General features: G+C 37.2%; 1 pseudogene; it reads right to left on the bottom strand.

The window, feature by feature from the left end:
- Positions 1-1,064: 1,064 nt before the first annotated feature.
- LOC100791659 (floral homeotic protein PMADS 1-like) lies at positions 1,065-3,797 on the bottom strand (annotated as a pseudogene).
- Positions 3,798-25,784: the final 21,987 nt, after the last annotated feature.

The following is a 25,784-nucleotide window of genomic DNA, read 5'->3' on the forward strand; positions in this document are numbered from 1 at the left end:
CTATTTTAATAAGTTCTCTATCAAACACCTGCCAAATATACTTATATATCTCATAAGATAACTCTAAAAAATTATGATTACATTAAAAAATCTATTTTTTCTTTAAAAAAAATATTTTATACATACGAATGTAGTGTGTGACTGTAAATTAAAGATATGCAAGTTTTATTTCTTTTTATCATCAAATATTAATTTCTTAATTTGGTTAAAAATTACTATTGATATACATTAAAATTAATCTATAAATTTTTGGCATGTCTAAAAATTAAAATTTTTAAATACGTGTACTTTAATTATCATTAAAATTAATCTATAAATTTATTTTACACATTTTTTATAACTATTATATTTTCATTATATGAGATAACTAATATCAAATAAAATTAATATTTTTTTAAGAAATGATCAAACAAATTAGTTATAATACATCTTTATTCCATAAAAAAATGTTATTAACTACAACAGTTTTTTTTTATGGAAAATAATATTTGTTGTGCAACTGATGGTCATATTAGTTCCGTCAAGATGACCAGGACATGCGTACTTGAGATAATGCCATTCAAATACATATAATAAATAATTTTTCAATAAGTGAACCTTATTTTTTTATTTAGTAGTACTCTTATTATCAATGCAGTAAAATTCAATTTCAACCAATAATAAAAACAGTTGGAAAAAAATATAAACATGTTAATAGCATTAATCCTCAAGATCACAGAAAGTGAATATGGATCTTGATTAGTAATGTAGATAAACAAATGACTTGTGTCTGGATCCTAAAACAGAATGTTAAGAATGATTTAGTCAAGTTAAAACTACCAACCAAGTAAGGCTAGCTCTACTTGGAATTGGCACATACCATAAAGATTAAAGAGTGCAAATTAATACAATATAGGATTACTAGTGCCAAATCAATATGTGCATCCCAAATCCAAACCAATATAGGATTACTGCTCATAGACAGATTTGTCATCCCATTCCCGAAACACAATACAATAAAAAAGAATAGCAAAACAAAAGAAAAATAAAAGTTTAACATGAAGAAAAGGTGTTAAAGAAAAAATTTACCTTAGTTTGTCATCTACAAAATCCATTTTAGTTCCAATGACATTCATAAGGGCCTTTGGATCAATCAATATATTAACACCCTTATCCTCAAGCAACTCATCAAACTTCCCTTTTTCACCTGTCAAAGCAACAAGAATCTAAGATCAAAAAGTCATAACTCATAATGCAATCACACATCCATCTCGAGCTCACCGCAATTGAAAGGAATAATCAGTACAGAAAAATAGTAAATTCCCAACAGGATTAAACTCTAAAGGTCAATGAGATTTTTATATGAGAATAGATTAGCACCAAAGGTCAATTTTGAGGTATGCCTATTTACAACCAAGCCACTACACCCTTTTCTAACAAAGCTGAATCCCACTCCCTACTCAACCTCCTATTTAAGCTATACCCGTCTTTCCATACTCTCTAACTAGTAACTAACTGCTAATATTTGGGAATCTCTAGGAGCCAAAATATGTAATATTTTGCCATTGAGCATAAGTTGTACTGTGCTGAATAATTTTACAGTTTACAATATATAATTGCGACACAAATCTCACTCATTTTAACCATATTTCCAGCTAAGATATCAAGAAATAAAAATATGGGTACAATGAAAGCATTTTATTGGAGAGCTTATTAAAACAAATCCCAATCTCTATCCACCCCTTCATTATAAAATATAAATCTACGTAGTCATTCTTAGGTGAGATGAATTCTAAGACCTACAGTCTTTCTCAATAAGCCCCAAGTGGCTTCTCCTACGTTATGTATTTCACATTTTATTTCTAAATTTTATTTCTTTCATATATTATTGCTTAAATTTAGTCAAATCGAAATTTTACTCCAAGTTTAGATTTTGGCATCAAATTAGAAGACATTGAGACGGTATTTCTTGATTCAAACAATTTACTTCCAAATTTTCGTCTTTAATTTTAAAAATGTTATGTCTTTAATTTGTTAGTTGTTTCTTTCAAATTTGAGAAAAGGAATAATCTTGTGAGCCTCTATCCTCTTATAATGATAATTCCATGTCAACGTAAGTAAATTATCATCTGTAGTGATGTAATATATATAAAAACATCATAAAACCTACCTATTTGTAGTGATGAAAGTTTAGAATTGAAGTCTTCAGTTACAGCTGGTGCAGATGGTGTGATGGTAAAGAAGATGATGATTAGCCATTCAAAAATAATTTCTTGAAGCATTAGAACTAAATCAAGCTGTATTTTGTTTATATCATCATGTAACAAGTGGACCCGCATGAAAAAAATTCCACAGCATCTGTGTCATACATACAAGATATTATTAATCTACATCTACAAAAAGGTAATAACATTTTGCTAACAAATACAACTGCCTATATGCTTTGAGAACTTGATCTACAGGAAAGATCAACATGTTACCAAATCATGGCTGACCAAGTACTTATAGAATACAATCCTTGAACTCAATCCTATAACTTACCATACAGACAAGGCATCGACAGCAATAGTGGCATTCTTCAACTGGCTAGTCATAAGTACCAATATCCTGTAGTACTAGTTCTCTAAGCTGCATCAACATTTAAGATTCACGTGTCACCAACCAAGTACCCAAATGTTCTTCTCATTAAATGCACCAATTATACATAATTGATTGTCTAGTTTCATTCTCATTCGAGATTAGAATTTTGTTAATAAATAAAAATGATTTCAACTGTTAAGACAAAATACAAGGCCAATGAAAAACTGAAAGACATCATATAAGTCCAGCAAGAATTCAAAGACTTCACTAGATATGCCAGAAATACTAATATACGAATTCAAAGACTCTGTTGCGGCGCCTTTGTGTTTGCCGCAGACACAAACAAGTGCTGCTATGCATCTCTAACCAAATAAGTGCTGCAGACACAGCACAAACAAGTTTTTATATACAAAATTTAAGATCTTTACTCTTGTTTTCAAATAGCATATGCACAGGGTAGCTAGCCTGATTGCTCATGTAAAGCAAAAAGAGGAACATATAATTAATCTAACCTTACGCTCACGAACAACCTTGGCGGCCTTGTCCATTCCTTCCTCAAGGAGCCTGAGATCTTCCATGCCCAGCTCATTCAGACAATCTCCCATTCTCTACCTAAGCCATGAACAAACACCAGCAGTAAACAAATTAAATAAAACATGTGCATGTGCATGCATATATATATATATATATATATATATATATATATATATATATATATATATATATATATATATATATATCAAGAATAAAACATTACCAAAGAGATCGATCGAAGTGATGAAAGATATATGTACCTAAACTCCTTACGAAGATTCCTATTCACCTCTTTCAATTTCTTCAAGTTCTCTTGCATATTCTGGGGGACAAATCAACCAATTAAAATAAAATATATTATCAATTACAACTTCCAAAGCAGCAGGCAGAAGTAAATCTGAAGAAAAGAAAAGAGAGAACCTCGTAATGAGAGTTCCAAATATCAACTCCCAGAGTCATCTGGTATTGATCGAAGAACTGCTTTGTTCTTGAAAAAAGAAAAAGACATAAGAGAGAAGATAGGTAGGTAGGGTTTGTTGGATGAGATAGAGAATAAAAAAAACGTACGATTGCTCGATCTTGTGGAGTTTTCCAGTGCTGGAGAACATAATAATAGAAACCTTGGCATCGCAGAGAACGGTGAGCTCGTTGGCCTTCTTGGTGGTGTTCTCTATCCTCTTGATCTGGATCTTTCCTCTAGCCATAGCTAATAGCTAGCAGCTTCTTCACTTGCTCGATCTGGGGCAGCGATTTCAATTAATGAGGGAAAGAGGAGGTGCGTTTGCATTGCCGCAAATGGGAGGTCTCTTTGCCAAATTAGTGAAAGCTATTGCACGCTTTTTCATAAACGTCTTGTGTTCTTTCTCGTTTCATCGTCAACACTAGCTCCCATGTGCACTATGGGGACCCTTACGAGAAAGAGAAGAGAGAGTATGAGAGTGAGAGTATGAGAGGGTCAGCTGAGTGGAGGCAGGAAGGTTCAAGAATTAGGGTTCGCGAAAGGAGAAGGAGGAGGACGCATTTTGCTTTTTTTTGTTTCTCAATTACGATGGGTTTTTATTAAGACCCGCAGTGAATTTAATTACATATAACATTCTAAGACGGTTTTCAATGACCGTCTTAGAATGTGTGTCGTAAAATACTCTAAAACTAACAATAATTACAAAAATGCCACCGTACTATTTTTTAAGGCAGTTTCTGTACAACCGTCGTAGGATATGTGTTGTAAAAAGCTATTTTTACAGTAGTGTGTGTTGAACGTGTTTAAAACATGAGTGTAAGGTCGTGGGTATTGTATAATTCATGAGCAGTGTTTGCATGCAAAAATTATTTTAGAGGTTGGACCTGAATCAGGAGGGAGAGGCCCTGACGGACTCTTCGGAGTGTAGGCCTTGGGGGTCACCAGGTTTGAGTGCTCCTTTAAGCCTATGCTGATCCCATATGGTTGGAGCATTCTCGCAAAACATCGTGACCCTGACTGGTCTCCCTATGATCTTACTTAGTGAGAGTGACCTGACAAACCCATGGTGTGGTGTGTCTTGTTATGTACTCCTAAGCGCCCCAGGGTGGTTTTTCACTGACATGGTACCACATTGCATATAGGATTGAGTCTTAGCATAACTGTTGCATATGCTTGCTAATTGATGTGTTATTATATCTTGATCGAAGTGTGGGATTCTTGTGTAATGTGATTGATGATTGGAAAATGAATTTTGAATGACAAAGTGGTGGAATTACGTGAATTACGTGTAAGTAAGTTTTATTTGGTTTATATGATATGTATATCTAGTTGTCTTGTTTCTCTATTAGTTAGGAATGTGATAACTCACTCCCAGTTTGCTGTTTATGTTTGGATCCTGTGATAATCTTGAACTTTGTGTTCGGGGGAGCAGATGACTAGGTGAACTGCTTTAAGGAATATTGTGCTGAAGGACATCGGGACACAACGCTCTGATAAGATGTGACATTGAGATATAAGTTTTTATGTTAATTTTATGATGTTAGTCTATTTTATTTCACCTCACTGATTTAACAAAATATTTTTGTAAATTTTGACGGCCTTATTTTGAGCCGAATATATTTTTAATAAGTTTATTTGGTAATTGAAGTGAATGTGAACCTTTTACCCATGTGATTTTGTTTACCAATATATTTTATTTATTTATATATATGTCGGGGTAGAGGGTGTCACACAAAACATTGAGAAGTACAAAACAAATTTAACAAGAAAATGAGAAGGAATACTTTCAAGGTGCAGACTAAAATGAAATATCTAAACTTAAATTGAGAAATATTAAAGATAATTTTGCACTTCGGGCAAAGAAAGTTTTTTTGTTCAATGAGAATTACCTGTGTAATACTCTTTGATCCAACAAATGCTTCAATCTTTTTCCCATCATGGTCAAACCTGAAAACAGAAATGAAGGAACAAAACAATGTGAGGATAGTGGCAAATGGAAACCCCAAGATCAAGAAAGGGGAGAAACAAACACTAGCTTTAATTTGAAACACCAAATTCCTTGTAAGGGATATGAATTAAGTCTTGAGTCTTGACCTTTCAATGAAGCTCTCCACCATAATAATGCAATGATTTACAACATTCTCAAGTTATTACCAAAATTTAAAATAAAAAGCATGATGATTTGAAGAGTATTTTGGTTAAAGAAAAATGCCTACATTCCAAGGGTGTCTTTCAACCTTTAAATTTTTTGTTGTAATTTTTTTTATGGTTTCTCTCTGGTGACCTAATAGATGTTTCAAGGGAAGTTCTATTATGAAAAGCAAAAAGCTTACATAGTTTTGCATTTTTACTCACTCTGGCTCACTAGCTCCTTCTCCTTTTTTTATATATATAAAAAAGTGGAGTTCTTGTCTCTCACCTGGATATATTTTCTATTTCTACTTACTATAATATTTTCTTCTACCAAGAGAGGTAATAACTTTCCTCTTATGAACATATAAAATTAAACTAAGAGGAATCTACACTAACCTTGCTTTAGGTCATTTTGTATCGTATGATGACTATGTTACAACAATCCCTAGGAGAGAAACATATTGTCAAAATACATGCATTATTGGTGTAGGAAATCTTCTTAACATACTAAATGCTTTTTAGATTAATTAGTACAATAATTGTTTTCTTTGTGATCTAGGTTAATATCAAAGTACTAAACATTGCCATGAATCATCTTTTCTAACCACATAAACTTGTGGTACAAACCCAAAAACAGTTGGAGTGGAGTTCACCTGTAGTCCCTGGCAGCAGAAATCACTAAGATCTAATTCCTTCCAATTAGTGATAACAAGGTGTCTTACAAAATCTGGGCAAACAACCACAAACCCTGGCTATTAGCATGAATTTATAAAAGAATCCAAATGGGTATACATAAATCTATTAGCACAAAGTTACTAATGGTAGAATCTATAAAATATAATTAAGGGAATCAACTGAAGAAAGTTTCAGATAAGCCATAGATATTTCCATCTTTAAACCAATATCATTAGATCACATTAACCTTTTCCTATTCTTAGAATATTAAGAATATGAGTTTAAGCCTAACTCAACCCCAAAAGCTAGCTCAAGGGGTTAGGGTTGCCACTCATTTATATATTCTAGTGACCCTTTTTTTAGATGTGAAACTTGGGTTTTCCCCAACACTTCTTGGGCTAGTGCGTGAATAACAAAAGGTGGGTAACCCTTTGAATTAATCTTGAGGGTTGCCCCTCATTTATATATTCTAATTTGGTTTTATTTTTAAGTCCAACACTTCTTGGGTTTAGTGCGTGAATAACAAATGGTGGGTGGCCCTTTGAATTAGCTCTGATACCATATTAGAATATTAAGAATATGAGTTTAAGCCTAACTTAACCCCATAAGCTAGCTCAAGGGGTGAGGGTTGCCCCTCATTTATATATTCTAATTTTTCTTTATTTTTAACCGATGTGGGACTTGGGTTTTTCCCAACACCTACCAATATACAAGATTGACAACAATGGAGTGAATAATCCTTGCACATAAGTGAGAGCCAGAGAGTGGGCATAATATGAAAACATAACAAAAGACAGGGATGGTAGATAGAAATAGTAGCTCTAGAACTCATTTGAATATCGCATCTCAACTTGAAACATTTTTTGTATTGGCCTCAAGACTAGAATAATAGTTCATATAAATAACAAGATCAATTTATATATATGATGAAGATTTAAAACAAGACTATAAAGTTACATATGGTCAATGTTTCAAGACAAGATTTAAAACAGTTACATTCTCATAAATTTGAATAAGATTTGTAAAAGTTTTTTCAAACACTTCTTTAGAGAATACTACTCTATAATAATTTTTAGTTAGTATTTTCTTGTATTTTTCAGCTCTTTAATTAAGATGTGGTAGCTTGGCTAATTATGAGCTTTCATGTAATCAGAAAAATCACATTAAAAACTATGCTGGAGTGCTATAAATAACATTGCAAAGATACATTTTCTTTATAGAGTAATATTATTTATGTATTAAATCATTTCTTTATCTTTTCATATCACATTAACTCAATTTAATTATCTAATAGTTCTCTCTTTCTTCTTTGGCTATTCTCTCTCAGTTTTAATTTCTCATTTTCTTTGAAAAGGGTTCATATAGGTTCTCAATGTCATTCGCACAAGTTGTAGCCTTTATATATATGAAATTATAAAATGCTTTTGGAGTGATATGCGATATAATATAATAGAATATGCACAGTCCATAGCATGCTAACATACAAAGTGGTTGAACGAAGGAGATATTGGCCACGCCTCTCACCAAAGTTCTACAATGTAGCTCATGAGTCATCACAGATCAAAACCTCTCAAAGAAATTGATTGGATATGGATACTACTAGCATGCAATGAGCAGGAGAAACACTACAAAAAGGGTATTTTTGATAGCACAAATTCGTCAGTAATCCCAAAAATTCATTGATAATTCAATATTTCCGATGGACCAAAATCTGTCGATAAAATGATCGTAGGAAATTTTAACCAACATAATTTTGTTGTCCGTTGGTAATTTCAGATGAAAATATCCGTCGGTATTTTTTTCATGAATTCTTTATTTCATTAATTTAGGAATATATATTTTTTCATTTATATTATTTAACGTCAATATTTAAATTAACACATACATGTAATTAACGAAAATTTCAAATTCATAAATCCAAAACAAATTCATTTAAATTCAAAATAAATCTAAAATAGAAGCACAAAGTCTAATATGTCAATAGTAATTTTGTGTTACTAAATCAGTAATCAAAATATTCATTGGTAGAGTTCCTTTGCTGGTCATCATGTTGTTGTTGTTCATCTGGTTGTTGTTGCTGGTCGTTTGGTTGATCATTGTCTTGTTGTTGCTGGTGGTTAGGTTGTTAATGTTGATGAATAATATTTCGTGCTTCAAAAGGTAGGAACTGAAGTACAATTGATTGAAATATACGCATCTCTTCTTTTGATTGATGAAGCTCCTCCCTTAGTTGATTAATCTCTGCTGAATCTTGAGCGAGACTAGAAGATCCTTGCATATGCTGCATGAAGCTGTAATCTCCACATTTATAAGTGTGAGTAAGATCTCCAATACTGTAAAGGCGTCCCTTACACTTTGGTCCTACAGCTGCAACCCAACATCGAGTCTTAAGTCTTTGTTCTTCAACAGGGGCTAAAAGAGTAATTTATGATTCACCAACACTTGATACAACATCAGACCTAGCTTGAGATAGTCTAGCCTCAAAAATTTTCTGTCATTCATAAACAATCATTATTTCATAAATATAATAACCATTTTAAAAAAATAAAAGAACATGCAAGATAATGGTCTCACATGAGTCTTTCTATATCTTTCATCCACAAATTGACTAGTATCCTTTCGTAAATGAGTTTGCTAAAAGACCTCATCTACATTTTTGATCGACGAAGCTCCTTTGACTATTTACAAACTGTCGCAACATGCCCTTTTGCGGGCGAGCGAGGCGAGGCTCACGGGTGCGCTTTCCAAAGGAGGAAAGATGCGCGGAGTCGCCACCAACGTTTATTTGTGGAAAACGTCGGAAAAACCGAAGAAAACCGGTCAAAACGAAAATTCTAAGTTCGGGAGTTGTATTTACGTTTGAGGAAGGTATTAGCACCTTTCACGTTTGTCTCAAAGGACAACAGCCTATTTTTAGAATTGTGAAATTGTGTTATTTTACCTTTTATTTCTTTTTATTTTTTGAGATCGACAAAAGTGGGACTTTTGCTCCTACGTACCCTCCATCGAAGAGGAAATCAAACCTACGTAGTTCTTTCTTAAGCATGAATCAAGCGATTCTTTTTACTTGAAAGGTGATCATTTTAAGGCGTTGGACCTTAAAAAATGATCAATTTACTTGATAAGGAAAACTGAGATGATAAACTTTCAAACCCTTTTTTAGTGACTTTTTTGTGGACGAGCTTGACTAGGCGAATTGATTTTAGCCTTAATTTCACTTTGGTTATTAGTCAATTCATTCAAGGAAACTTCCAAAGAAAAAACGTCCGATTGATTTTTTTTATTATTTTATTTGAAGATATTTTGATTATTTTATTATTATTTTTCAGGATATTTTGATTATTTTATTATTATTTTGCCTTTTTTTGGTTTAACCATGGTTACAACGTGAACGATCGGTTAGATTTTGTTTTAACAGTGATTAAACGAGATTACAACACAAATGATTGGTTGAAATTCATTTTATCATTTATTAGGTGAGAAAACGGCTTAAATAAACGGTTAAAGCACGTTAAAAGCGGAATAAAAGAAAACTGAAAGTAAATGAAATTAAAGTGAAAGTACACAAAACAAGAAATGAATTGAAAGTCTCGGATTCAAAAACTTACCCGTTGAAGAATGAAGAACGAACAAAGAACATTGAAGAACGACGAAGAACGATGAAGAATTTCCACAGAATCGCTTACGGAAACGTTATGGAAGTACTTCGACTCGATTTTTCTTCACGAAAACATGTTTTTTTGCCCAAAATAGCCGAAATGCATAGCCAAGGGTCTTGAACATTTTGAAACAGCTCCCCCCTCCCCTATTTATAGAAAAAAAGGAGGTGCTTGCCGCCCAGAGACTTAATGAAGAAGATTTCTAAGCACACGCAAATTACTAAGTTCACCCCCCTTTTCGTATTTTACGGAAAAGTTACGGAAGCCTTACGGAAGTGTTTTTGAATTTGATTTTCATCTTTTTTCTCTTCCCTTTCACCAATGTTAAGTGGAATATGCTTACCCAAGGTTTTCGGAAATTTTACGGAAGCCAGGGAAGCCTCGGAAACCATTTTTCAAAAACGTGGAGGAGCTTGCCGCCCAGTTGCTTCTCCTTATGCAACCTATATTCCAAAATGTCCCAGAAGGCCCTGGGGACTCGAATTTCTATTTACACCCCTATCTTGATAAGTTCACCCCGCCTTCTTTCATAATTTACGGAAAAGTTACGGAAGCATATATGACTTAACGTTCATCTTTTTTCTCTTCCCTTTCACCAATGTTAAGTGGAATATGTTTACCCAAGGTTTTCGGAAATTTTATGGAAGTATTACGGAAGCCGCGGAAGCCCCGAAAACCATTTTTCAAAAACGTGGAGGAGCTTGCCGCCCAGTTGCTTCCTCCTTAAGCAACCCAACTTCCAAAATGTTCCCGAAGGGCCTAGATTTGAATTTCTATTTACACCCCTATCTTGATAAGTTCACCCCTCCTTTACCTTTTTTGGTGATTCTTTTTCCGTAACGTTATGAAACTTTACGAATTTCGTAACGATACTTATTTTCTTTCCGTAAGGTTACAGATCCTTACGGATCATGTATTTACTCTTTTTTAGCTTTCAAAGAAGTTACGGAAACTCACGGATTGCGTAACAACACCTCCTTTTGGTTTCCGCCACATTACGAAATTTCACAGATCGTGTAACCATGCTTTCTTTTGATTTCTGGCGCGTCTCTAGACTTCACATATTGTGAAACAAAGGGTGCCAAGTATCTCGAAGCGGCCAATCAAAGGTTGCATGTCATCAAGTAATAATCCCCGGACGAAATTAGGGTATGACACAAACATTATAGAATAAACATGAAGTGGTAAATTAAACAAGTACAATGAATTATGTATTATGAATTTAATGAACATACCAAGTGAATGGCGTGATCCTACAAGCTAATAGAATCACCTGTGTGCATACATCCACCCTTTTTTTATGCCCAATTTTTTTTTGCATATGCACACTTGGAACAATACCTAGGTGCATTCAAATGTGATAATAGATCATTCCACACATATCTCCAATCCAATATGGCCTTTTATTTTCATTTCAGGCATTCCTAAACATCTTAGAAAGTCCATGAGAGGCTTTCGAGTGAAAAATTTCTTAATTTCATTCTCTTCCCTAGGTCTCCATATCAATTTTCTCTAAAGTATCACAAAGTTATGAAATGGCACACAGTTAGCAAAATAGCATTTTTACAATTTCCTCGAGCCATTGAATTAATTCATTAAGAAGTCAATAAGTTACCTTCCAATGCTAGAAAGAAAGTTCTTGATGATCTTTGGGAATTGTTCCCCATGTAAGCCATGAGTTAGCAAATTGTTGCCTAATAAACAATGTGATAGCCTTTGCTGCAACCTTAGATGGATGAAACCTAAATAGAAAAAATAATTCATGAAAAACTAAAAGATAAAATGATGTATGATATATAATGATAATTATTTATATTTTTTATACACTATTAGAAAATATGTTTTTTATATCGGTTATTTATGACTTTATACATCGGTTTTTAACCGATGTTGAAAGTATTATCGTTAACATCGGTTTTCTAAAATCGATATTAATGTAAAATTAACAACATCGGTTATTTAAATAACCGATGTTATATAACAAGAATTACACCCAAAAAAATGTATGAATGTTGGCAGTTCACATTGGTTTTTGTACAAAACCGATGTTAACTTCCAAACGTTAACATCAGTTTCACTCAAAAACCAATGTTAACTTATACGTTAACATCGGTTTTTGTAGAAAACCGATGTTAACATTTTTTATGTTAACATCGGTTTTTAACAAAAACCGATGTTAACGTATAAGTTAACATTGATTTTTTACATAAACCGATGTTAACGTTTTTGGATATTAACATCAGTTTTTTAAAAAAACCGATGTGAATATACACAAAAATTGATGTTAACTTATACGTTAACATCGGATTTTTGGAAAAATCAATGTTATTTATTAACATCGGTTTTTTTAAAAAAGCCGATGTTGTTATTAGGAATTTTTTTAAAATACACTTTCTGTTTTTACAAAAAAAACCCAAAATTTAACTTGTAAATTTCAAATCAGACCACACAACACAACATATATCATTTGCATTCTACTTTCAAATAGTTTTTAGCAGAAAGCTAGCTAGTAAACTATGAATTGTAAAAAATCAATTGATAACTATGAATAAATAATTCATTAATAACTATCAATAAAGAATATTCAATGTTAAAATGAAACAACAATTGTAAAAAATGTAAAACAAGCTAGTAAACTAATTAAGTAACCTAAAATTACATAGTTCCCTAACATCCTAAGTTTCACTTCTAACTTTGAGATAATATTGTGCCCCCTAGATACGAAGCGCCTTCAATCTCTCTGCTTCCAATTGTCTAACATCATTAAAATACTGCATGATCAAATAAAACATAAGTTAATAATGTAATACCAATGATAAGAAAATAAAATTTGTTTGAAATAAACAATTACCGTTTCCCAATTATTCCTGAAACTTCCTAAGATTATAGTGGACATCCAGTGCATCACGTAATAGTCACACTCAGTGCTTCCTTTTTGTCTATTACACTAAATACATAATAAAATTTAGATATTAAACGTTAACTATAATTAGTGTACAAACACATAAAATATATATAAGTAGAAGTTTTCTTTAAATCTCTTACTTTAACAACAATCTACCTAGCACCAGCCTTGGATTTAGGTTGTGGAGTATCATCAAGTCCTTTCAAAGCACTATTGAATACAAGGAACATTAAAATATTGATGTTGTTGAGTAATGATAATGCAAATGTATTGAAAAACAACACTGACCTGTTAATTATTCCTTTAAGGTAGTTGTTTGGCATGTTATGCAAGGAACAAAACTAGACAACAAGATTTTCCTTAGGCAAAATGATGACCATTTGTCAGTGTGCACTGCAATGGAGACCAATATAGGTTATTGTAGTATTAAACATTATTTAAATTTAGTTGTTCAGTTTTACTTACCCATTCAGGTAGGCTCCTAGGTAGACATCGCGTTTTGAATTCTGCATCCAGTTCTTCATGTAACTTTCTGATTCAAATTGCGATTGCCCAGATCTCTGGATGGACTGTGGCTTGGGGAATCCACACACATCGGAATTCCTTGCTCGCATACTTGTCTCAGTCAGATGCCTATTGTTGTTAACACAAAGTTAATTATGTATGAATTTAAAACAATAACTTAAGTAATTAACAATAATGTAAATTGACTTACAGAATCCACAACTGTATAATAGAGATGCTGAGACATTGACCACCGTGTGCTATTTCAGACAGATCTTCGTGCTTTATGTACAAGGGGAAGTCTTGATTAAACACCCCGAACACTATAGCATCCCACATAACCTGCAACGGCTTCAAAGAAAATTGTGGGATGGTCAATGTCATCAAACATAGGGGATCATCCACCTCATGATCTTGCCTATCTGCAGGTTTTGCGGGTCCCACAGCCCCATGTTTATCCAACAGAGTTAATTAACATTAGGCAAATACAGTGAACAATTGAATTGAAAAAAAGAAGCATTTAATGAAAGCAAAATACCTGTTCTGATAAACGCTTCACCAGAAGTGTTGGCCAAGCAAGGAAGGTGTTAAGTGTCTGCCCCACTAAGTTAACCTTGTCAGTGGGTACAAGAATGGGAGCATCTGCATCTTTAACCTCCTCAACACCGACCTTCACTTGATCATGCAACAAAGGGATGTTGTGAACGGTTGTGGATCCCTCATAAACTCTTCCTAGGGCAACCAGGCGGGGAGGATTTTTTGAGATGTACAACCCGCATTTGTCCAAGTCACCCGTGTTTGGATCGGTCACTGAGGGATCAACACAACTCTCCTTTGTGCTGACACGAGCAGCTAAAGGACCAACCTTAGGCTCCAGAGGCAGTGCAAGTCCCTGTGATTGCATCTGTGACTGAAACTGGGACTGCATCTGGCTGAAGGATAACATCAGTTGTCGAGTTACTTTTTTTGTGATCGACTCCTCCAGCTGGTCCTTGATTTGTTGAGTCAGTTGCTCTAGTTCATCGGGAGCCATGGAGGAAGAAGTTCGGGAGGTTCATGGAGCCAATCCAAAGTATTGCTTGATGGTCACACCGACTCCAGCAGCACGCTCACGACCAAGGTGTTCTGGTCGCCCAATGGCAGCAGTTAGGAGATCCTGACGTCCATGGGAGACAAAGGAACCCTATGACGCCTGCTCCTCCAAAGAATCCTGTACAGAACGCATATATTTGTTTAGTCATTCACAGAATAAACAAAGATAATTACAATTCTTAATTGAAAATGACTTACAATCTTCTCAACAATTTCCTTTGCTGCCTCAGACGTCATTTGCCCAGTTTTCTTGGTGCAGGCCATCTTCTACTTCACATGTTGTCTGATGGGAGATGGAGGGTCAATCACGGCCTCAGTGCTTTTGGATTGAGCAGCTTTTTCTAGTTTTTTTCTTAGTCTTCTCAGCCATCAACTTCTTTTCTAAATATTCATAACCCCCATAAGACAACACGTGGGGGCGGTGTTTTGCTTCTGGATGGCCTGTGCCTTTTTCTGCACATCCTGCAAAGATCGAACATTAATGAAACTCATTATTACAATGTATTATAATAGCTGAATTTTTAGTTGAAAACAATTAAAATGACAACGTACATACCTCCCAAGAGAGGTCTCTGCGGGTCTGACAAAACTGGGCCCCATTCTCCTTGCTAATGCCGTATTTTTCATAAACAGTGTCATCGACACTATCCTTATTGGCTGCAAGTGCCCATTTTGACGTCAAATTAGATTTAAACTATCTCCACCGCTCCCCCACAGTCTGAAGTATTTTCTTTTTTGTCCTAACGTCAAATGCTTCAGGGATATCAAATTCAATCTGAGAAACAATAAATTAGGTTTTATTGTTAGTAAATTATAAATTTTGGCTAATAAAGAAAATGCAAGATAAAAACTAAAATACCTGAATATCCTCCTATATCAAATCCTTCCGAGCAGCAGGGACTTGCATCCAATTCTCGTATGTCGCGTCGACCTTATCATGAGTGACAATCCCCAAATATGTTCTTAATTTCTTCTTGTGGGGACCGTCGACCTTCTCGGTCACATGATCGACGTGGACCACGGGTCTGTTTGCCCCAGGTGGTCTAGTCGCCAAGGATCATAGCCGTGTGGCTTTTCTTGTCCGCTTCAAGGTAGACGATGACTGTGATGCTGCTTTAGGGGGAGGAGGAGGAAGAGGAGGCGAGCCAGGTGGAGTAGCCATGGGCCTGCAAAGAAAAAAACTTGACTTAACATTATCAAAAAATTGAATCAGTTATGCAAACGAATGTACTAAAATGAAATACATAATAAGAAAATTACATTAGACAATTTTAATTAATTCTACTTCATCATGATCATTACGATTAGCATGAACGTCGTTAGTTTCTTCTTCTCCGACGATGTTAGAAGTCATTTGTGTGGACAAAGGACTAACATAAGTATGAATGTATGAATCATCATCTTCTACATTAACACCAATTGTTTTCCCATGTAGAACCACGGACCACCTTTCATCACAAGGGTCTTGAACATAAAATACCTGTTTAGTTTGTTCTGCCATGATGAAAGGGCCATTCTGGTAAGCTAGTTTCTTTAGGTCTACCAACGTAAATCCTACATCATCGTTTCGCACACCGGTGTTGTTGTCAACCCATTTACATTTGAAAACATAAACAGTATATTTGACATAGTTAAGCTCCCAAATTTCATCAATGAACCCAAAGTAAGGGATGGAAGCTACACAGGGATTGTCATCATGTACACTTGTGAAGTGTTGAGATTCAGCCCTTAGGGTGACCCCGCTGTTTTGCATTATACTTTTCTCATCTTGTGCTTTTGTATAAAAGGAATACTTGTTTATGTCGTATCCTTGCCAAGTTATGAAATTTCTTTTAGGCCCATCTGCTAGCTTTCTTAATGTTTCAGAAGCATTTTCATCAGCAAAGATTGTATCTTTAAACCAATCAAAGAAAGTCTTGTTATGCTTTTTCAAGACCCAATTCTTTGACATTTTTGGATTACTTTGTTTGACTAAAACTTCATGTTGAAGTATGTATGGCAAAACTTCATTACTGTTATTCAAGACATACATGTGAGCTTGTAACAAATCTTCTAGACATAGAGTGATAACATGCAGTCCTCTTGAACCCTTACTACCTACTCTATTGTCATGGCGAGACTCAGGAAGCCCAACAGGTTTAGCCTTTTCAATGTACTCTGAACAAAATTGAATGGCTTCTTCTGCAATGTACCTTTCAACAATAGATGCTTCCGGACGATGTAGATTCTTGGTATACCCTTTTAAGATCTTCATGTATCGCTCAACTAGGTACATCCACCGCAAATAAACAGGACCACAACATTTGATTTCTCTGACCAGATGAACAATTAAGTGAACCATGATGTCAAAGAAAGTAGGAGGAAAATACATCTCCAACTAGCACAGTATAATTGCAGCCTTATTTTCTAGGTCATCAAACTTGACAAGATCAAGGACTTTGCTACATATGGCATTGAAGAAAAAGCACATGCGAGTTATGGCTAACCTGACTTTGTTAGGCAAAATGTCTCGTATGGCCATGGCTAATAATTGTTGCATCAACACATGACAATCGTGAGACTTTAACCCTACCAGCTTAAGCTCCTTCAAATACACAAGGCTCTTAATGTTTGAAGAGTATCCTTGTGGGACTTTGACCCCCCGCAGACACTGACAAAAACTAATCTTCTCCTTTTTCGACAAAGTATGACAAGCTGGAGTCAAGTATATTTTTTTCCCATCAGACCTTGGATACAACTGCGATCGTATGCCCAACTCAGCTAAATCTTGACGGGTATTCAAACCATCTTTCGTCTTACCTTGAATGTTAAGGATCGTCCCAATGATACTATCACATACATTTTTCTCCACATGCATAACATCAATACAATGCCTAATGTCAAGGTCAGACCAGTACATAAGATAAAAGAAAATCGACCTCTTCTTCCATATGCAACTTTTACTTTTTTCCTTTTTTTGGGTCTTTCCAAATATAGTATTCAAGTGTTAAACCCGCTGTAAGACCTACTCACCAGTCAACGGTATCAACACAGTTGTTAGTGCTTAGCACTACTGAGTTTAAAAAGGTTGGCTAAGATTTTGTTAAAACATAAGCACTTAGACAATGAAGGAAAGCTGGAGTTGCTGCACATGATGTCCAACGTTATGTCAAGGAATAAGATCGGGATGCACAATGCACAAGGCAAGATAAAGTGTCAAGTGATGAATTGAAGTTGAAGGATCCACGATGTCGGATACAATGTCCTGACATCCTGCTCGAGAATACTGGAATTGCTGTACAATGCAAGATAAAAGTCAAGTGAAGCATTGAAGCTGCAGGATCCAAGATGTCGGATACGATGTCCTGACATCTGGCCCGATAATACTGGACATATAAATCTGTTATATCTTTAACAGATTATTGTGCAGTTAGCAAGAGATTAGAAGATCTATCTTTAGGAACGAATTAAAAGATCATTAAAGTTCGAATTTCAAAGTAGAAGAGTTCGTTCAGGGATTAAAGATTAAAGATTAAAGATTCAAACTAAAAGATCAAAAGTTATCTTTTAGTTCTTTAACTGCAGATTTTTCAGAAGAAGATAGATCTCCTCCAGCATCAAGAACTTGCAGCCCAGAATCGTACACGGCTATATAATCATGGAGGCTGCACGAGTTCTGTACCGAGTCCGGGATTAAAGAGTTATTTTGTGAGTTTTGGGACTTGAGTGTTTTGTGAGCCACCTTGGTGTTATCCTAACATCAAGTGTTGGACCTTGTGTCTAGAGTTGATCTCTAGTGTGTAGAGTTGATCTCTTTTGTACAGAGTTGATCTCTGATGTGTCTTTGAATTAATTGTAAACACGAGAGTGTGAGTGAGAGGGAGTGAGCAGAGGTTCTCATATCTAAGATTGGGTCTTAGGTAGAGATCGCACGGGTAGTGGTTAGGTGAGAAGGTTGTAAACAGGGGTTGTTAGACCTTGAACTAACACTATTGAGAGTGGATTTCCTCCCTGGCTTGGTAGCCCCCAGATGTAGGTGAGGTTGCACCGAACTGGGTAAACAATTCTCTTGTGTTATTTACTTGTTTAATCTGTTCATACGGACACACATAAACTGCATGTTCTGAAGCGTGATGTCGTGACATCCTGTACGACATCTGTCCCCTGGTATCAGAATTTCAATTGGTATCAGAGCCAACACTCGAAATCACAGAGTGAGATCTGGGGAGATAAATTCTGATGAACATGGAGAAAGAAGGAGGACCAGTGAACAGACCACCAATTCTTGATGGAAGCAACTATGAATACTGGAAAGCAAGAATGGTGGCCTTCCTCAAATCACTGGATAGCAGAACCTGGAAAGCTGTCATCAAAGGCTGGGAACATCCCAAGATGCTGGACACAGAAGGAAAGCCCACTGATGAATTGAAGCCAGAAGAAGACTGGACTAAAGAAGAGGACGAATTGGCACTTGGAAACTCCAAAGCTTTGAATGCACTATTCAATGGAGTTGACAAGAACATCTTCAGACTGATCAACACTTGCACAGTGGCCAAAGATGCATGGGAGATCCTGAAAATCACTCATGAAGGAACCTCCAAAGTGAAGATGTCCAGATTGCAACTCTTGGCTACAAAATTCGAAAATCTGAAGATGAAGGAGGAAGAGTGTATTCATGACTTCCACATGAACATTCTTGAAATTGCCAATGCTTGCACTGCCTTGGGAGAGAGGATAACAGATGAAAAGCTGGTGAGAAAGATCCTCAGATCCTTGCCTAAGAGATTTGACATGAAAGTCACTGCAATAGAGGAGGCCCAAGACATTTGCAACATGAGAGTTGATGAACTCATTGGTTCTCTTCAAACCTTTGAGCTAGGACTCTCGGATAGGGCTGAAAAGAAGAGCAAGAATCTAGCTTTCGTGTCCAATGATGAAGGAGAAGAAGATGAGTATGACCTGGATACTGATGAAGGTCTGACAAATGCAGTTGTGCTCCTTGGAAAGCAGTTCAACAAAGTGCTGAACAGAATGGACAAGAGGCAGAAACCACATGTCCAGAACATCCCTTTCGACATCAGGAAAGGCAGTAAGTACCAGAAAAGATCAGATGTAAAGCCCAGTCACAGCAAAGGAATTCAATGCCATGGGTGTGAAGGCTATGGACACATCATAGCTGAATGTCCCACTCATCTCAAGAAGCACAGGAAAGGACTCTCTGTATGTCAATCTGATACAGAGAGTGAACAAGAAAGTGATTCTGACAGAGATGTGAATGCACTCACTGGGATATTTGAAACTGCTGAAGATTCAAGTGATACAGACAGTGAAATCACTTTTGATGAGCTTGCTGCATCCTATAGAAAACTATGCATCAAAAGTGAGAAGATCCTTCAGCAAGAAGCACAACTGAAGAAGGTCATTGCAGATCTGGAGGCTGAGAAGGAGGCACATGAAGAGGAGATTTCTGAACTTAAAGGAGAAGTTGGTTTTCTGAACTCCAAGCTGGAAACCATGAAAAAATCAATAAAGATGCTGAATAAAGGCTCAGATACGCTTGATGAAGTGCTGCTGCTTGGTAAGAATGCTGGAAACCAGAGAGGACTTGGATTTAATCCTAAGTCTGCTGGCAGAACAACCATGACAGAATTTGTTCCTGCCAAAAACAGGACTGGAACCACGATGTCACAACATCTGTCTCGACATCATGGAACGCAGCAGAAAAAGAGCAAAAGAAAGAAGTGGAGGTGTCACTACTGTGGCAAGTATGGTCACATAAAGCCCTTTTGCTATCATCTACATGGCCATCCACATCATGGAACTCAAAGCGGCAACAGCAGAAAGAAGATGATGTGGGTTCCAAAACACAAGGCTGTTAGTCTTGTTGTTCATACTTCACTTAGAGCATCAGCTAAGGAAGATTGGTACCTAGATAGCGGCTGTTCCCGACACATGACAGGAGTCAAAGAATTCCTGCTGAACATTGAGCCCTGCTCCACTAGCTATGTGACATTTGGAGATGGCTCTAAAGGAAAGATCATTGGAATGGGAAAGCTAGTTCATGATGGACTTCCTAGTCTGAACAAAGTACTGCTGGTGAAGGGACTGACTGCAAACTTGATTAGCATCAGTCAGCTGTGTGATGAAGGATTCAATGTAAACTTCACAAAGTCAGAATGCTTGGTGACAAATGAGAAGAGTGAAGTTCTAATGAAGGGCAGCAGATCAAAGGACAATTGTTACCTATGGACACCCCAAGAAACCAGCTACTCCTCCACATGTCTATCCTCCAAAGAAGATGAAGTCAGAATATGGCATCAAAGGTTTGGACATCTGCACTTAAGAGGCATGAAGAAAATCCTTGACAAAAGTGCTGTTAGAGGCATTCCCAATCTGAAAATAGAAGAAGGCAGAATCTGTGGTGAATGTCAGATTGGAAAGCAAGTCAAGATGTCCCACCAGAAGCTTCAACATCAGACCACTTCCAGGGTGCTGGAACTACTTCACATGGATTTGATGGGGCCTATGCAAGTTGAAAGCCTTGGAGGAAAGAGGTATGCCTATGTTGTTGTGGATGATTTCTCCAGATTTACCTGGGTAAATTTTATCAGAGAGAAATCAGAAACCTTTGAAGTATTCAAAGAGTTGAGTCTAAGACTTCAAAGAGAGAAAGACTGTGTCATCAAGAGAATCAGGAGTGACCATGGCAGAGAATTTGAAAACAGCAGGTTCACTGAATTCTGCACATCTGAAGGCATCACTCATGAGTTCTCTGCAGCCATTACACCACAACAGAATGGGATAGTTGAGAGGAAAAACAGGACTTTGCAAGAGGCTGCTCGGGTCATGCTTCATGCCAAAGAACTTCCCTATAATCTCTGGGCTGAAGCCATGAACACAGCATGCTACATCCACAACAGAGTCACACTGAGAAGAGGGACTCCAACCACCCTGTATGAAATCTGGAAAGGGAGGAAGCCATCTGTCAAGCACTTCCACATCTTTGGAAGTCCATGTTACATCTTGGCAGATAGAGAGCAAAGAAGAAAGATGGATCCCAAGAGTGATGCAGGAATATTCCTGGGATACTCTACAAACAGCAGAGCATATAGAGTATTCAATTCCAGAACCAGAACAGTGATGGAATCCATCAATGTGGTTGTTGATGATCTGTCTCCAGCAAGAAAGAAGGATGTCGAAGAAGATGTCAGAACATCGGGAGACAATGTAGCAGATGCAGCTAAAAGTGGAGAAAATGCAGAAAACTCTGATTCTGCTACAGATGAATCAAACATCAACCAACCCGACAAGAGATCCTCCACTAGAATCCAGAAGATGCACCCCAAGGAGCTGATTATAGGAGATCCAAACAGAGGGGTCACTACAAGATCAAGGGAGGTTGAGATCGTCTCAAACTCATGTTTTGTCTCCAAAATTGAGCCCAAGAATGTGAAAGAGGCACTGACAGATGAGTTCTGGATCAATGCTATGCAAGAAGAATTGGAGCAATTCAAAAGGAATGAAGTCTGGGAGCTAGTTCCTAGGCCTGAGGGAACTAATGTGATTGGCACCAAGTGGATCTTCAAGAACAAAACCAATGAAGAAGGTGTCATAACCAGAAACAAGGCCAGACTGGTTGCTCAAGGCTACACTCAGATTGAAGGTGTAGACTTTGATGAGACTTTTGCCCCAGTTGCTAGACTTGAGTCCATCAGATTATTACTTGGTGTAGCTTGTATCCTCAAATTCAAGCTGTACCAGATGGATGTGAAGAGCGCATTTCTGAATGGATACCTGAATGAAGAAGTCTATGTGGAGCAGCCAAAGGGATTTGCAGACCCGACTCATCCAGATCATGTATACAGGCTCAAGAAGGCTCTCTATGGATTGAAGCAAGCTCCAAGAGCTTGGTATGAAAGGCTAACAGAGTTCCTCACTCAGCAAGGGTATAGGAAGGGAGGAATTGACAAGACCCTCTTTGTCAAACAAGATGCTGAAAACTTGATGATTGCACAGATATATGTTGATGACATTGTGTTTGGAGGGATGTCGAATGAGATGCTTCGACATTTTGTTCAACAGATGCAATCTGAATTTGAGATGAGTCTTGTTGGAGAGCTGACTTATTTTCTGGGACTTCAAGTGAAGCAGATGGAGGACTCCATATTCCTCTCACAAAGCAGGTATGCAAAGAACATTGTCAAGAAGTTTGGGATGGAGAATGCCAGTCATAAAAGGACACCTGCACCTACTCACTTGAAGCTGTCAAAGGATGAAGCAGGCACCAGTGTTGATCAAAGTCTGTACAGAAGCATGATAGGGAGCTTACTATATTTAACAGCTAGCAGACCCGACATCACCTATGCAGTAGGTGTTTGTGCAAGATATCAAGCCAATCCTAAGATAAGTCACTTGACTCAAGTAAAGAGAATTCTGAAATATGTAAATGGCACTAGTGACTATGGGATTATGTACTGTCATTGTTCAAATCCAATGCTGGTTGGGTATTGTGATGCTGATTGGGCTGGAAGTGCAGATGACAGAAAAAGCACTTCTGGTGGATGCTTCTATTTGGGAAACAACCTTATTTCATGGTTCAGCAAGAAGCAGAACTGTGTGTCCCTATCTACAGCAGAAGCCGAGTATATTGCAGCAGGAAGCAGCTGTTCACAGCTAGTTTGGATGAAGCAGATGCTGAAGGAGTACAATGTCGAACAAGATGTCATGACATTGTACTGTGACAACATGAGTGCTATTAATATTTCTAAAAATCCTGTTCAACACAGCAGAACCAAGCACATTGACATTAGACATCACTATATCAGAGATCTTGTTGATGATAAAGTGATCACACTGAAGCATGTTGACACTGAGGAACAAATAGCAGATATTTTCACAAAGGCTTTGGATGCAAATCAGTTTGAAAAACTGAGGGGCAAGCTGGGCATTTGTTTGCTAGAAGAATTATAGCAACTACAGCAATCTGAACGTGCCCAAACGAATCACTTAACATTAATAGCACGTTCACCACAAAGCAAATTCGACCGTTGCCTCACACGCCCCTCTACATTCTTCATTCAAATTTATATCTGCTTGGCATTCGTGTTTTCACCAGCATTTTCCAATAATTCTCTGAGATTTACGAAATCATTCCAAACGCTCTGTTTTTCCATGGCTACCTCACCAAAAGAAACTGCAGCTTCTGGTTCACCATCTGTCCCGTCATCTCCACACCAGGAACAACCTGAATTCAACATCCAACCCATCCAAATTATTCCTGGTCAAGCCTCTGTCCCTGAGAAACTGGTTCCCAGAAGACCACAGGGAGTGAAGATTGCTGAAAACCCTAGCCCTGCAACGAGTCCTAGGGAAGTAGACACGGAGATGGACAAGAAAATACGCAGCATTGTGAGTAGCATCTTGAAAGACGCCTCTGTTCCTGAAGCTGATGAAGATGTCCCAACATCGTCCAACCCAAATGTTTCTGTGCCTGATGTCAAGAAAGATGTTCCAACATCTTCCGCTCCAAATGCTGAAGCACTCCCTTCACCCAGTAAAGAGGGATCAACTGAGGAAGATGATCAAGCCGCAGAGGAGACTCCTGCACCACGGGCACCAGAACCTGCTCCAGGTGATCTCATTGACTTAGAAGAAGTCGAATCTGATGAAGAACCCATTGCCAACAGGTTGGCACCTGGCATTGCAGAAAGGTTACAAAGCAGAAAAGGGAAGACCCCCATTAAGAGGTCTGGACGAATCAAAACAATGGCCCAGAAGAAGAGTACTCCAATCACTCCTGCCACATCCAGAAGAAGCAAGGTTGCTATCCCCTCCAAGAAGAGGAAAGAAATTTCGTCATCCGATTCTGATAAGGATGTCGAACTAGATGTCTCGACATCTAAGAAGGCCAAGACTTCAGGGAAAAAGGTGCCTGGAAATGTCCCTGATGCACCATTGGACAACATCTCTTTCCACTCCATTGGCAATGTTGAAAAGTGGAAATATGTGTATCAACGCAGACTTGCGGTTGAGAGAGAACTGGGAAGAGATGCCTTGGATTGCAAGGAGATCATGGACCTCATCAAGGCTGCTGGACTGCTGAAGACTGTCAGCAAGTTGGGAGATTGCTATGAAGGCTTAGTCAGGGAATTCATTGTCAACATTCCCTCTGACATATCTAACAGAAAAAGTGATGAGTATCAAAAGGTGTTTGTCAGAGGAAAGTGTGTTAAATTCTCCCCTGCTGTGATTAACAAATATCTGGGCAGACCTACTGATGGAGTGATAGATATTGATGTTTCTGAGCATCAAATTGCCAAGGAAATCACTGCCAAACGAGTCCAGCATTGGCCAAAGAAAGGGAAGCTTTCAGCAGGAAAGCTAAGTGTGAAGTATGCCATTCTGCACAGGATTGGAGCTGCAAACTGGGTTCCCACCAATCATACTTCCACTGTTGCCACAGGTTTGGGTAAATTTCTGTATGCTGTTGGAACCAAATCCAAATTTAATTTTGGAAACTATATCTTTGATCAAACTGTTAAGCATTCAGAATCTTTTGCTATCAAATTACCCATTGCCTTCCCTACTGTATTGTGTGGCATTATGTTGAGTCAGCATCCCAATATGTTAAACTACACTGACTCTGTGATGAAGAGAGAATCTCCTCTATCCCTGCATTACAAACTGTTTGAAGGGACACATGTCCCAGACATTGTCTCTACATCTGTCTCGACATCAGGGAAAGCTGCTGCTTCAGGTGCTGTGTCCAAGGATGCTCTGATTGCTGAACTCAAGGACACATGCAAGGTGCTGGAAGCAACCATCAAAGCCACCACAGAGAAGAAGATGGAGCTAGAACTGCTGATCAAAAGGCTCTCAGAGAGTGGCATTGATGATGAAGAAGCAGCTGAGGAAGAAGGAGAAGCAGCTGAAGAAGAAGAAGAAGCTGCTGAGGAAGAGGAAGATGCAGCAGAAGAGACAGAATCCGATGATGATTCTGAAGCCACCCCATGATCATCAGACCTTTAATGTTGTTTTTACTTTTATTAGATATAGGGGCATGTTCCTTTGAACAATTCATTGTTATTGGTCTGTACTATTTGCACATTAATTTCATGCATCCTACTTTTGCCAAATTTATGTCTAAAAAGGGGGAGTAATAGTATTATGCTTGCTATTATGCATGATTCTGAGTAGTAGGATACTATGTATGATGTATGGCAGTAGGAAACGATGTATGCATGATTCATGATTTTGAGGGGGAGCTGTATGACGTTGAGGGGGA

Source organism: Glycine max, chromosome 12 (genome assembly GCF_000004515.6).
Source record: "Glycine max cultivar Williams 82 chromosome 12, Glycine_max_v4.0, whole genome shotgun sequence".
Lineage (NCBI taxonomy): Eukaryota > Viridiplantae > Streptophyta > Magnoliopsida > Fabales > Fabaceae > Glycine > Glycine max.